Source organism: Mizuhopecten yessoensis, unplaced genomic scaffold (assembly GCF_002113885.1).
Source record: "Mizuhopecten yessoensis strain PY_sf001 unplaced genomic scaffold, ASM211388v2 scaffold10275, whole genome shotgun sequence".
Lineage (NCBI taxonomy): Eukaryota > Metazoa > Mollusca > Bivalvia > Pectinida > Pectinidae > Mizuhopecten > Mizuhopecten yessoensis.
Window position 1 is genome coordinate 2414342 of NW_018408465.1, and position 16384 is coordinate 2430725.

The window sequence follows — 16384 nt, forward strand, 5'->3', positions numbered from 1 at the left end:
TGGTCCCGTCACCCCCTCAACAATATTGCTTTGACCTCTGACCCATTTGCCCCGTCACACACCCCAACAAGATTGCTTTGACCTCTGACCCATTTGCCCCGTCACACACCCCAACAAGATTGTTATGACCTCTGACCCATTGGTCCCGTCACCTCCTCAACAAGATTGCTTTGACTTTTGACCCATTGGTCCCGTCACCCCCTCAACAATATTGCTTTGACCTCTGACCCATTTGTCCCGTCACCCACCCCAACAAGATTGCTGTCCCGTCACACACCCCAACAAGATTGTTATGACCTCTGACCCATTGGTCCCGTCCCCCACCTCAACAAGATTAATTTGACCTCTGAACCATTGGTCCCGTCACCACCTCAACAAGATTGTTTTGACTTTTGAACCATTGGTCCCGTCGCCCACCCCAACAAGATTGCTTTGACCTTGGAACCATTGGTCCCGTCACCACCTCCACAAGATTGATTTGACTTTTGAACCATTGGTCCCGTTACCCACCTCAACAAGATTAATTTGACCTTTGAACCATTGGTCCCGTCACCCCCCCAACAAGATTGCTTTGACCTCTGACCCATTGGACCCGTCACCCACCCCAACAAGATTGTTTTGACCTCTGACACATTGGTCCCGTCACCACCTCAACATGATTGCTTTGACTTTTGAACCATTGGTTCCGTCACCCACCTCAACAAGATTAATTTGACCTCTGACACATTGGTCCCGTCACCACCTCAACAAGATTTCTTTGACTTTTTAACCATTGGTCCCGTCACCCACCCCACCAAGATTGCTTTGACCTTTGAACCATTGGCCCCCTCACCCACCCCAACAAGATTGCTTTGCCTTTTGAACCATTGGTCCCGTCACCCCCCCCAACAAGATTGCTTTGACTTTTGACCCATTGGTCCCGTCACCCCCTCAACAAGATTGCTTTGACCTCTGACCCATTTGCCCCGTCACACACCCCAACAAGATTGCTTTGACCTCTGACCCATTGGACCCGTCACCCACCCCAACAAGATTGCTTCGACTTTTGAACCATTGGTCCCGTCACCCACATCAACAAGATTGCTTTGACTTTTGACCCATTGGTCCCGTCACCCACCCCACCAAGATTGCTTTGACCTTTGAACCATTGGTCCCGTCACCCAACTCAACAAGATTAATTTGACCTCTGACCCATTGGTCCCGTCCCCCACCTCAACAAGATTAATTTGACCTCTGACACATTGGTCCCGTCACCACCTCAACAAGATCGCTTTGACCTCTGACCCATTTGTCCCGTCACCCACCCCAACAAGATTGCTTTGCCTTTTGAACCATTGGTCCCGTCACCCAACTCAACAAGATTAATTTGACCTCTGACACATTGGTCCCGTCACCACCTCAACAAGATCGCTTTGACCTCTGACCCATTTGTCCCGTCAAACAACCCAACAAGATTGTTTTGACCTCTGATCCATTGGTCCCGTCACCACCTCAACAAGATCGCTTTGACCTCTGACCCATTTGTCCCGTCAAACAACCCAACAAGATTGTTTTGACCTCTGATCCATTGGTCCCGTCACCACCTCAACTGAACCATTGGTCCCGTCACCACCTCAACTGAACCATTGGTCCCGTCACCCCCTCAACAAGATTGCTTTGACCTCTGACCCATTTGCCCCGTCACACACCCCAACAAGATTGTTATGACCTCTGACCCATTGGTCCCGTCACCACCCCAACAAGATTGCTTTGACCTTGGAACCATTGGTCCCGTCACCACCTCCACAAGATTGCCTTGACTTTTGAACCATTGGTCCCGTCACCCGCCTCAACAAGATTGCTTTGACTTTTGACCCATTGGTCCCGTCACCCCCTCAACAAGATTGCTTTGACCTTTGAACCATTGGTCCCGTCACCCAGCTCAACAAGATTAATTTGACCTCTGACCCATTGGTCCCGTCACCACCTCAACAAGATCGCTTTGACCTCTGACCCATTTGTCCCGTCAAACAACCCAACAAGATTGTTTTGACCTCTGATCCATTGGTCCCGTCACCACCTCAACAAGTTTTCTTTGACTTTTGAACCATTGGTCCCGTCGCCCACCCCAACAAGATTGCTTTGACCTTGGAACCATTGGTCCCGTCACCACCTCCACAAGATTGCCTTGACTTTTGAACCATTGGTCCCGTAACCACCTCAACAAGATTGCTTTGACCTCTGACCCATTTGCCCCGTCACACACCCCAACAAGATTGTTTTGACCTTTGAACCATTGGTCCCGTCACCCACCTCAACAAGATTAATTTGACCTCTGACCCATTGGTCCCGTCACCCACCTCAACAAGATTGCTTTGACCTTTGAAGTATTGGTTCCGTCAACCACCTCAACACGATTTCTTTGTTATTAGTATTGGTCTCCTAAACACATTAACAAGATTTCTATAAGATTGATAGTCCTTTAGCAGTGCCTTAGGGTTATTATGGGATGTATGTTCTATTTACATCTATTTGTCTCTTGTCTGTGCCATGACTGCTGAATTGGTTTGAAGAAACTCGATCAATGGATATATATCTTAAGGTGTCCTGTGCCGTTATTATTTCCATAAGTCAAATAGTTGCAATGATTTGACAAACTTAAGATAAACAGAATTTCTTTATTGTGGCTAGAAAGTGTGTTCTGCATCCCAAAGGTCAAACTCGCAGTAATGATTTGAAGGTCAAATTGTAATGCTGTTCTATTCAGTATCTTTTGAATTGCTGAACATTTTTTGTATCCAAAGGTATTATCAATTTATGACTACCTGGTTTAAGCCCACCTGGAAGGAAGTGCCGGTGGGCTTGTGATATGGTGCAGCATCTCTTGTCCACCCACATTTAAACAATTTCTTAAAAACTGAAGCACTGATATCCTTGCATTTTGGAACGGGGTGCTATACCGATTTCCCGGAGGAAACAATTATCTGAAGAACGGTAAGGTCAAGGGCCAGGATACTTGGATACGTAGTGTACACCGTCAGTGTGAATGGAACCTTTAAGACTCCATTTATAGTGTCCTGACACACGGCAAGGTATCGGGGAGTGGAGTGGAGTGGTGTAATAGAGAGTTTCCTTATATGAATGACATCAAACTTACTTTCAAGGTCACAGGTCAACTATTTTAAAAATTCAAGCAACTTGTCTAAAAAACAATAAGTTCTGGAGACCAGCAGTGCAAATCTTTTTACAGTACCAGTGCATGCTGGTACACACTTTTTGAGAATAAGATTGAAGTTTTATTTGGTAATAAATGATAAAGTTCAACAGCTTAAACGTTGGTACCTGGATGCGCTGTGTGTCAAAAATGAATAATTAAATTCAGGGGGATAACCCCCATATTTTATTGCATATTTAAAGGTAGCAACTTTGAAGGCCTGTGAAAATTACGTTCGGCTACCCTATTTTTTTTTTAAATTTTACTATTTTACTGCTGGTCACGTTTAGGTTGACAAATGCGCCATACCTCTTTCATACACCAACTCGGGCCTTGATGATTTCTTACCTCTTTACGCAATTTAGGTTTTAGTTGTTAACAAATTCAATCAAATTGTTTTTAACTGAATCGTTATCATGCATAAAATGCTTTACCAGTGTTTAGAATTGTACGTAATGTCTGCAAACAACTAATCAGCTATTTTGTTTTATTACATACTTACTAATAAATACGGGTTTTTTGTATATGCGATACGACACAATTGCTCTAAGCCATATCAGCCCTCGCCGTATCACCCCCCAAACCCCGTATCAGCCCCCGCCGTATCACACCCCAAACCCCGTATCAGCCCGCAAAACCCATATCACACCCCTTTTGGGAAAAAATCGTTTTTCAATTTTTCAAAAAAAATAAAAAATCATAAGATAGTAGTTTTTATTAGTAAGTATGTAATAAACAGAATAAAACACGCCTTTTTCCATAATATATCACACCCAGTATCAACCCTCGCCCAATATCAGCCATTGGGCTGATATTGCAGTCTCGGGTTGATACTGGGTGTGATATGGAAAAAGGCATGTATTATTCTCTATGTATTTCATAGCCGTATATTGATTAGGTATTTAATTTGTGGGAAAATTCATCGCCACACAGACAACATATAGGAGTTATCTCCCCTCGTACGATAAAGTAAAAATGAAGGTCGTCTGATTTCATAGATAATTTCAGTCCTGACTATTACAATTTCGATTACGGGACTTGAATTTTGTTATATATATATATGCCGTTACCATCAAGTTCAAAAAATTAACATATATGAAACCATTTAAATCTTTTTCAGGGGATCAAAATATTGACAGGAATGATACGCTCAATTTATGATACTCTTTTTATTAATTATGATGTATTATCCTCAACGATCGGAAAATGTAAATTCCATACTTATATTATAATTGAGACAATTAACCTACAAGTCAACTGTTAAAACGTGTGATTAGACTAAGAACGTCAGAGAAGTGTACTACACATAGAACGTCAGAGAAGTGAACTACACATAGAACGTCAGAGAAGTGTACTACACATAGAACGTCTGAGAAATATACTACACATAGAACGTCAGAGAAATGTACTACATATAGAACGTCAGAGAAGTGTACTACACATAGAACGTCAGAGAAGTGTACTACACATAGAACGTCACAGAAGTGTACTATACATAGAACGTCACAGAAGTGTACTATACATAGAACGTCACAGAAGTGTACTACACATAGAACGTAACAGAAGTGTACTACACATAGAACGTAACAGAAGTGTACTACACATAGAACGTAACAGAAGTGTACTACACATAGAACGTAACAGAAGTGTACTACACATAGAACGTAACAGAAGTGTACTACACATAGAACGTGAGGGTACTACACATAGAACGTCAGAGAAATGTGCTACACATAGAACGTCACAGAAGTGTACTATACATAGAACGTCACAGAAGTGTACTACACATAGAACGTCTGAGGAATATACTACACATAGAACGTCAGAGAAATGTACTACACATAGAACGTCACAGAAGTGTACTACACATAGAACGTGAGTGTACTACACATAGAACGTCAGAGAAGTGTACTGTTATTTCTAAAGTATTCAAAGATATATGTGTTCATTGTTTTCCTTTCATTAGATCAACTATTTGTCTTTTTTAATCGCAGATCAGATTTGCTTATGTTGCCACGAACGCACATAAAACGTAGAATTACGGTGACGGCGTGTCTATGTTGACAGGTTAACTCTGGCTTTGTCAGTAAATCCGAGCATTTTTATCCTCGGGTGAAATTGGATAGCGTGATACGGGACATCCTTCACCGCAACAAACTCGTAAAATATGTTTCATCTTGAACTGACATTAAAATAAAATTTATAACTTTGAAATTTAAGCAAACCTGACGAAATTTAACACAGTCTAATTATCTCATTTGTATAAACGTAATTGTGTGTGGGTCAAGGTTGAAATGCTATCAACGGGAATTGGAAGATTCTCCATGCCATTAACAGGAAACGTAAACCACGCGGTAACGCTGACTTAGATTTATCTATGTATTCATGCATCTTGGAATGTCGGTCTGACGTAGTTTTGTGTAATATTTGTAGTATGTAGGGCCTGACGAAGATTTTTTTCTGTTTGAATATGTTGGTATATCCGTCTAGTGGTGCTTTACTTTTAACCTGAATATACAGTAATAATGTTACTTTGGGGGAAAAAAGAATTTCACAAACATCTTTTTAAGATCCAAAAACTATCAATATTCCAATCGTAACACAAAATGACATGGTCTATTAAACATGAATACATACACATCACACGTTGAAATAAAAGCGAAGGCGTTTTGCGCTAAAAACGGTAATAATACCGCCAAAAACTTTTTCTAAATGTAACGGCAGCCGTTACAAAAGTCAACGAAAACCACTCCGCAGTCGGAAGTGATTCTCATCGAAGTATGTGCTGTTTGTAATGACATAGTACACCTTTACACTTAATTCGAATGAAATTGGTCAATATCTAAATTTCAACCAATCAGTGGCCGCGGCCGCCATCTTGGATACGCACTGCAATATTCATGATTACTTGCACATCTAGACACGCGGTCTTATCCTCGTGTAAAGTTTCAGTGGAATCCGACATACAGTTTTCGAGACAACGGTCGGGAACATTTACGGCGGAATAAGAAGAATTATAGAAAAAATGTAGTTTTAGTTACAGTACAAATGCTAAGGTTATCCCAGAGTGAACATGTTAGACGAACCTAGGTTTGACCTGTAGGTCTAGTGCATATATCATCACTCATGTAATGTTGTACTTAATTACCTGTGGAACATGTATATAAAACAATTACGTGTATGAAAGCATGCAAGTGTGATGACATAGCACGTGGGAAAAGCCATCCGTCTTCCGCGATCAGAAATGACATATGCTTATTGAAATTCTATAAATATCCACTAACATAAGTGTTAAATCTGTTTAATTGTATTTCCTGCTGCATTCACTATGTATGCTATAAATAGAGTCCTACCACGAGCACTTTATTTTAAGAACATTAGTTAGGTATTATGAGGATATATGTTAAAATATGTAATGCAAACTTCTTTTTTTTTCAAATACAGACCATCAGTAGTTACTAGCTGAAATACAGAAAGAATGTTTTTATATTTTAATTCACGTCGATAAAAATGACCAATGAGAACTATCGTATAGTTTGTTTCAATAATACTTGTAATATCAGACTAGTGAAAATATTATAGAATGTATACAAGAATGAGCTGGTATGTGAACCAGGAAATACCATAGTTTTGACGGATGGGATTTTAATCATTTCTTTACAAACGTAATTAACATCTTACATTCCTCCGCATAATTAATTATACCTGGTTTAATAAGTGCAGTAGAGTCAGAATGGGGAAATGTTGGATCTAGAGGGGCACGTCTCGATGCTAAATGATAAATTGATTTGAACTCTGTTCATCGAAAGGCAGTCATATTTTGTTTATCATTCAAATGCAAATACTATTTATTCATACAAGTACAATCCTAACTTCCCCTAAATTAGAATTTTATGCTTATTAGACAGACTTCATTGAAGGTTCGTCCTGTAAACCGCGAATCATTTAGCGGACAAATCAGTTTTGATGGGGTCCAACCGGAGGTTAATTTACAAGTCGAGGTCATCTAGTCATGTTGTACGTATATATGCAATCTAGGTAGCCTCCGTAACCATAAGTTATACATGTAGTAACATACTTAATCTTTCTAAGAAAATAACCATTAAAAATACGAGAAAAAGGAAGAATTATGTTTGTAGATGCAGAAAGCGAACCATAGATTTACCATATGGCCATTTTGCCAATTAAGGAATCATCAATTTCAGTCAGTGGTATACTTAGGTTCAAAAGAACGAACATTCCATGTCTAAAGTGTTCGGAAACATATGTAAAATTCAGCAAAAAGGGAGATGTGCCATTAAAAATTAAAAAAACCTTAAAGGGAGATGTGTCATTAAACTTTTCAAACAACTAACGGGAGATGTGCAATTAAATTAAAGGGAGATGTGCAGTTAAACGTACAAGCAACTAAAGGGAGAAGTGTGCCATTTAACATTACAAACAACTAAAGGGAGATGTGCCATTAAACTTACAAACAACTAGAGGGAGAAGTGTGCCATCAAACATTACAAACAACAAGAGGGAGATGTGTCATTAGACATTACAAACAACTCCAGGGAGATGTGCCATTAAACGTTATAAACAACTAAAGGGTGATGTGCCATTAAACATTACAAACAACTAAAGAGAGATGTGACATTAAACATTACAAACAACTTAAGTGAAATGTGTCATTAAACATTATAAACGACTAAAGGAAGATGTGTCATTAAACTTTTCAAACAACTAGAGGGAGATGTGTCATTAAACGTTAAAACAACTAAAGGGAGATGTGTCATTAAACATTACAAACAACTAAAGAGAGATGTATCATTAAACGTTATAAACAACTAAAAGGTGATGTGTCATTAGACATTACAAACAACTAAAGGGAGATGTGTCATTAAACGTTATAAACAACTAAAGGGTGATGTGCCATTAAACATTACAAACAACTAAAGAGAAATGTGACATTAAACATTACAAACAACTAAAGTGAGATGTGTCATTAAACATTATAAACGTCTAGAGGGAGATGCGTCATTAAACTTTTCAAACAACTAGAGGGAGATGTGACATTAAACGTTAAAACAACTAAAGGGAGATGTGTCATTAAACATTACAAACAACTAAAGAGAGATGTGCCATTAAACGTTACCAACGACTATAGAGAGATTTGCCATTTAACATTTCAAACAACTAAAGAGAGATGTGTCATTAAATTAAAGGGAGATGTGCAGTTAAACGTACAAACAACTAAAGGGAGAAGTGTGCCATTTAACATTACAAACAACTAAAGGGAGATGTGCCATTAAACTTACAAACAACTAGAGGGAGATGTGTCATTAGACATTACAAACAACTAAAGAGAGATGTGTCATTAAACATTACAAACAACTAAAGGGAGATGTGCCATTAAACGTTACAAACAACTAAAGAGAGATGTGCCATTTAACATTTCAAACAACTAAAGAGAGATGTGTCATTAAACATTACAAACAACTAAAGGGATATGTGCCATTAAATATAACAAACAACTAAAGGGAGATGTGCCATTAAACATTACAAACAACAAGAGGGAGATGTGCCATTTAACGTAAAAACAACTAAAGGGAGATGTGCCATTGAACATTACAAACAGCTAAAGGGAGATGTGCCATTAAACGTAAAAAACAACTAAAGGGAGATGTGTCATTAAACATTACAAACAACTAAAGGGAGATGTACCATTAAACGTTACAAACAACTAAAGGGAGATGTGCCATTAAACATTACAAACAACTTAAGAGAGATGTGACATTAAACATTACAAACAACTAAAGAAAGATGTGTCATTAAACATTACAAACAACTAAAGAGAGATGTCACATTAAACATTACAAACAACTAAAGTGAGATGTGTCATTAAACATTATAAACGGCTAGAGGGAGATGCGTCATTAAACTTTTCAAACAACTAGAGGGAGATGTGTCATTAAACGGTAAAACAACTAAAGGGAGATGTGTCATTAAACATTACAAACAACTAAAGGGGGATGTACCATTAAACGTAAAAAACAACTAAAGGGAGATGTGCCATTAAGCATTACAAATAAAGTGAGATGTGTCATTAAACATTACAAACGACTAGAGGGAGATGCGTCATTAAACTTTTCAAACAACAAGAGGGAGATGCGTCATTCAACATAACAAACAATAAGAGGGAGATGTGTCATTAAACGTTACAAACAACTAGAGGGAGATGTGCCATTAAACGTTACAAACAACTAAAGAGAGATGTGCCATTTAACATTTCAAACAACTAAAGAGAGATGTGTCATTAAACATTACAAAAAACTAAAGGGAGATGTGCCATTAAACATTACAAACAAAAAGAGGGAGATGTGTCATTAAACGTTACAAACAACTAATGAGAGATGTGCCATTTAACATTTCAAACAACTAAAGGGAGAAGTGCCGTTAAGCATTACAAACAACTAGAGGGAGATGTGCCATTAAACGTTACACACAACTAGAGGGAGATGTGCCATTAAACATTACAAACGACTAGAGGGAGATGCGTCATTAAACGTTAAAACAACTAAAGGGAGATGTGTCATTAAACATTACAAACAACTAAAGGGAGACGTACCATTAAACGTAAAAAACAACTAAAGGGAGATGTCATTAAACATTACAAATAAAGTGAGATGTGTCATTAAACATTATAAACGACTAGAGGGAGATGCGTCATTAAACTTTTCAAACAACAAGAGGGAGATGCGTCATTCAACGTTACAAACAACTAGAGGGAGATGTGACATTAAACGTTACACACAACTAAAGGGAGATGTGACATTAAACGTTATAAACAACAAAAGGGTGATGTACCATTAAACATTACAAACAACTAAAGGCTGCAACAGATGAATTATACTCAACGATTTGTAAAAACGTTGATATATATAGAGAGAAAGAAAGAACATTCAGTAGTGTCCGTATTGTTTTCGTGATACAAACTGTCAAGAATAATTTCTTGTCGCTGTAACTGGTGTTTTGTGTCGTGTGATGATTTTCACATAGTTTACTGTTGAGATAAATAAAGGCCGCCTCATCACGTTTCTACGGCCACCATCAACACCGTGTTCTTATGTATACGTTCATGAGGTCATGAACTTGTCACGTCTGAACTGTGAACCGCAGATTCGTCAACATATTTTCTTAATTGTCTTGGATCTTGTTTCGTCTCCATCCATTGATCGACGGAAGGGAGTAGTAGGGAGGGATCCTGTTCTGATGAACACATAAAAGGGATACAATGCTATGAAATCAGAGACTTAATTAACAATTGCATCATAATCGCCATATTTGACTATATGGAATGTGGAAGCCTAAGGGCGATATTGTTTAATGTGACAGAGGGAACATCAGTAACTTATACGGCAAAGCTGAAATCCTAGGATGCTAGCGGTAAAGAACTATTTTTTTCATGACAAAGGCAAGACACACAAATAAAAAATCTCAACTACTGGCTTCAATTAGTCCGAAATAATTATCTCTTTATTTTCCTGACGGGCGCCTATACAATTTTGAGGAGATACTTAAATTATTTCGGATTTATAACTACGGTATACGTAACACCAGCAAAAATACCAGTAACAACTACCAATTTGTACGTTTCGGACGACCCTGGGTAAACCGGGGATCTAAATATATTCATAGATCATTAGATGTATCACCTTTTCTACCACCCTTCACAAGTGTGTCTCCCGTTTTAACCGGGAAAGATCAGCTTGTCACCCCCTAGGGGGAGATAGCCTCATGCCGATTAGCACGTATTCAATTGTGACGTCATTAAATGTGATTGACGATATTCATACCTCACATGTGTTTATGTTTGCACTACTGTCGGTGGAGTTGTGACTGACATAATAGGATGGGAGAAACATAATCATCCCCTACCTTAAGGATGTAACAGAGAAATCTCCAACCCTCGGGGTGATTTTTTTGGTTGTTTAACCCTCAGCAGAGCCTCGGGTTAGACAACCAAAAAACATCACTCCTCTGGTTGGAGACGTCTCTGTCACACCCTCAGGGTAGAGGAAGATTGTATAAGTCCACACCAAACGGTCTATTATATATACATGTATGCTGCATAAAACAAAAAACAAGAGGGATGCCGTTATTAAGAGCGACACCACTTTCCATACCAGTGTACAATTCTCCATATAACATATTGGTTACGTGGCCGCAAGCTCCACCTGGACAGGTTCTGCTGTGTTTGCCTGTGGTCTGGTGATCACGTGGTATAAACTGTAACTAAATACAATATCAACATGTGTTGTTTTGTCGGAAAATGCTTAGGATTCCGTCAGTTAATATGGGTACAATGCTATCGTTAGTGGATCAGGACAGCCAGTCAAGAACGGAAGCTTGTTTGCGGCATGGTAAACAATCGGAGGGTATACAAATCACAAATCGGTATTCTTCCTTGTAATCAGAAAATATTTTGAGATCAAATAGGTAAACAAATTTGAAAAGCCGAAACTACGAAAACTAAGATCAAAATAAAAAGTGGTATCTTAATTATAAGTTGTAATGTTGAAATATCTTTTAACCTTCGGTTCAACACAACCCAAAACGCACACTACACTTTTACAAAGTTAAGTGCAAAATAGACAAAATAAACTTATATTTAGTTACAATGTAAAACGACTCCTAAAACGAAACGGTGGCTATTCTCATTGGGAATGGTTGAGCACTTATATATCAGTTTGTAAGTCTAGTATTCAGAGCTTAAAGAGGGACAAGGACACACGTGACCTTTCAATACAGAGAAATCAACAAACAGGTGTGGTCAATTTTTCATTGTTGTTTCATGTTGTTTAATTATAAATATAGTAAGTTTATTTAAATCACAATTGTCGGGAAACTATTGGATTAATTAAATAGAAAATAAAGTCATCTTTTGTTGCATGTGCGTTACGTCACTGCTGCTATACTGTATGACGTTTCGCACACGAGTACTTGTTTCCGGTGTCCGATCTAATCGAGATAAATTGTTGATGCCATGCATGTATGTGTTAATCGGATGAAAACATTCAAAACGTACACCTTTAATCCTTATGTAAAGTTTATAAGAAATGAAGTGCAGTGAATGGTAAAACCTGAAGCTTGTTTACCTATCGGAGGACTAATCGACCGCGAAACCCCCGCTATTGCCTCAGGATGTCCATCACATATGGTACCGCATATTCCAGAACGATGCCGCCCCTTTGAAGTTTGTATTTGATATACCCGCACTGATGGTAAATTGCAGTTAGTAGAACAATACCCATTTTCTCTGACATGCTATGCTGATAACCACTCTCGGACTGTAAAAAATAGACGCGCACGCCTTTGATCTCACCGCGAGCTCGTTACCTAGGCATGTGCTTGTATTGCTAAGCATTACTTACTACTCAAGGGAATGGTATCTGCTATTTTTTGAAGAATTCACAATTTCTTAAGAAAAAAACATTATAGAGTGAATGTTTCAGTTTTTCTTCCATTCGTGACAGTTTAAATATCAATGTCGGCGATGTCCAATTACAATTCAGAAAGAGATTGATGTCTTTTTAAAAGGTGAAGTCAAGTCCAACTGAAATAGATCAAGTCCGACTTCTGACCTCGCAGGGTTGATGATGATGACCAATCAGAGAAGACTTGTTATAAAAGGTAAGGTGTGATGGTGATAATCGATCGAAAAAATAAGATCAAAATAGTTTTTATCAAAAGTAGGAGGTGGGTGAGATAAACACTTGAAACCAATAGTAGGATGTAGCATTGGTGAAGATACTTGCTGTCAAAGATAGGAGGGGTGATGGCGAGAAAATACTTATTATCAAAAGTAGGAGGGATGATGGCGAGAAATACTTATTAGCAAATGTAGGAGGGGTGAAGGCGAGAAATACTTATTAGCAAAGGTAGGAGGGGTGATGGCAAGAAATCCTTATTAGCAAATGTAGGAGGGGTGATGGCGAGAAATACTTATTAGCAAATGTAGGAGGGGGGAAGGCGAGAAATACTTATTAGCAAAGGTAAGAGGGGTGATGGCAAGAAATCCTTATTAGCAAATGTAGGAGGGGTGGTGGCGAGAAATACTTATTAGCAAAGGTAAGAGGGGTGATGGCAAGAAATCCTTATTAGCAAATGTAGGAGGGGTTATGGCGAGAAATACTTATTAGCAAAGGAAGGATGGGTGATGGCGAGAAATACTTATTAGCAAATGTAGGAGGGGGGAAGGCGAGAAATACTTATTAGCAAAGGTAGTAGAGAGGAGGGGTGATGGCGAGAAAATACTTATTATCAAAAGTAGGAGGGATGATGTCGAGAAATACTTATTAGCAAAGGTAGGAGGGGGGATGGCGAGAAATACTTATTAGCAAAGGAAGGATGGGTGATGCCGAGAAATACTTATTATCAAAGGTAGGAGGGTTGATGGCGAGAAATACTTATTAGCAAATATAGGATGGGTGATGGCGAGAAATACTTATTAGCAAATGGAGGAGGGGCGATGGCGAGAAATACTTATTAGCAAAGGTAGGAGGGGCGATGGCAAGAAATCCTTATTAGCAAATGTAGGAGGGGTGGTGGCGAGAAATACTTATTAGCAAAGGTAGTAGAGAGGAGGGGTGATGGCGAGAAAATACTTATTATCAAAAGTAGGAGGGATGATGTCGAGAAATACTTATTAGCAAATGTAGGAGGGGGGAAGGCGAGAAATACTTATTAGCAAAGGAAGGATGGGTGATGCCGAGAAATACTTATTATCAAAGGTAGGAGGGGAGATGGCGAGAAATACTTATTAGCAAAGGAAGGATGGGTGATGCCGAGAAATACTTATTATCAAAGGTAGGAAGGGTGATGATGAGAAATACTTATTAGCAAATGAAGGAGGGGGGAAGGCGAGAAATACTTATTAGCAAAGGTAGGAAGTGTGATGATGAGAAATACTTATTAGCAAATGAAGGAGGGGGGAAGGCGAGAAATACTTATTAGCAAAGGAAGGATGGGTGATGCCGAGAAATACTTATTATCAAAGGTAGGAAGTGTGATGATGAGAAATACTTATTAGCAAATGTAGGAGGGGAGATGGCGAGAAATACTTATTAGCAAAGGTAGTAGAGAGGAGGGGTGATGGCGAGAAAATACTTATTATCAAAAGTAGGAGGGATGATGTCGAGAAATACTTATTAGCAAAGGTAGGAGGGGCGATGGCAAGAAATCCTTATTAGCAAATGTAGGAGGGGTGGTGGCGAGAAATACTTATTAGCAAAGGTAGGAGGGGTTATTGCGAGAAATACTTATTATCAAAGGTAGGAGGGTTGATGGCGAGAAATACTTATTAGCAAATGTAGGAGGGGGGAAGGCGAGAAATACTTATTAGCAAAGGTAGGAGGGGGGATGGCGAGAAATACTTATTAGCAAATGTAGGAGGGGTGATGGCGAGAAATACTTATTAGCAAAGGAAGGATGGGTGATGGCGAGAAATACTTATTATCAAAGGTAGGATGGATGATGGCGAGAAATACTTATTAGCAAATGTAGGAGGGGTGATGGCGAGAAATACTTATTAGCAAAGGTAGGAAGTGTGATGATGAGAAATACTTATTAGCAAATGTAGGAGGGGGGATGGCGAGAAATACTTATTAGCAAAGGAAGGATGGGGGATGGCGAGAAATACTTATTATCAAAGGTAGGAAGTGTGATGGTGAAAAATTCTTATTAGCAGATGTAGGAAGTGTGATGGCGAGAAATACTTATTAGCAAAGGTAGGAAGGGTGATGATGAGAAATACCTATTAGCAAATGTAGGAGGGGGGATGTCGAGAAATACTTATTAGCAAATGTAGGATGGGTGGTGGCGATAAATACTTATTATCAAAGGTAGGAGGGCTGATGGCGAGAAATACTTATCATCAAAGGTAGGAGGGGTGGTGGCGATAAATACTTATTATCAAAGGTAGGAGGGCTGATGGCGAGAAATACTTATCATCAAAGGTAGGAGGGATGATGGCGAGAAATACTTATACTTATTAGCAAATGTAGGAGGGGTGATGTCGAGAAATACTTATTAGCAAATTTAGGAGGGGTGGTGGCGATAAATACTTATTATCAAAGGTAGTAGGGATGATGGCGAGAAATACTTATTATCAAAGGTAGGAAGTGTGATGGTGAAAAATTCTTATTAGCAGATGTAGGAAGTGTGATGGCGAGAAATACTTATTAGCAAAGGTAGTAGGGGTGATGGCGAGAAATACTTATTAGCAAATGTAGGAGGGGGGATGGCGAGAAATACTTATTAGCAAATGTAGGAGGGGAGGTGGCGATAAATACTTATTATCAAAGGTAGGAGGGATGATGGCGAGATATACTTATTATCAAAGGTAGGAGGGATGATGGCGAGAAATACTTATCATCAAAGGGAGGAGGGGTGATGGCGAGAAATACTTATTATCAAAGGAAGGAGGGGTGATGGCGAGAAATACTTATTAGCAAAGGAAGGATGGGGGATGGCGAGAAATACTTATTATCAAAGGTAGGAAGTGTGATGATGAGAAATACTTATTAGCAAATGTAGGAGGGGTGATGTCGAGAAATACTTATTAGCAAATGTAGGATGGGTGGTGGCGATAAATACTTATTATCAAAGGTAGGAGGGCTGATGGCGAGAAATACTTATCATCAAAGGTAGGAGGGATGATGGCGAGAAATACTTATACTTATTAGCAAATGTAGGAGGGGTGATGTCGAGAAATACTTGTTAGCAAATGTAGGAGGGGTGGTGGCGATAAATAGTTATTATCAAAGGTAGGAGGGATGATGGCGAGAAATACTTATCATCAAAGGTAGGAGGGATGATGGCGAGAAATACTTATTAGCAAAGGTAGGAAGGGTGATGATGAGAAATACCTATTAGCAAATGTAGGAGGGGGGATGTCGAGAAATACTTATTAGCAAATGTAGGAGGGGGGATGGCGAGAAATACTTATTAGCAAAGGTAGTAGAGGGGATGGCGAGAAATACTTATTAGAAAATGTAGGAGGGGAGATGGCGAGAAATACTTATTAGCAAAGGAAGGATGGGGGATGGCGAGAAATACTTATTATCAAAGGTAGGAAGTGTGATGGTGAAAAATTCTTATTAGCAAATGTAGGAAGTGTGATGGTGAGAAATACTTATTAGCAAAGGT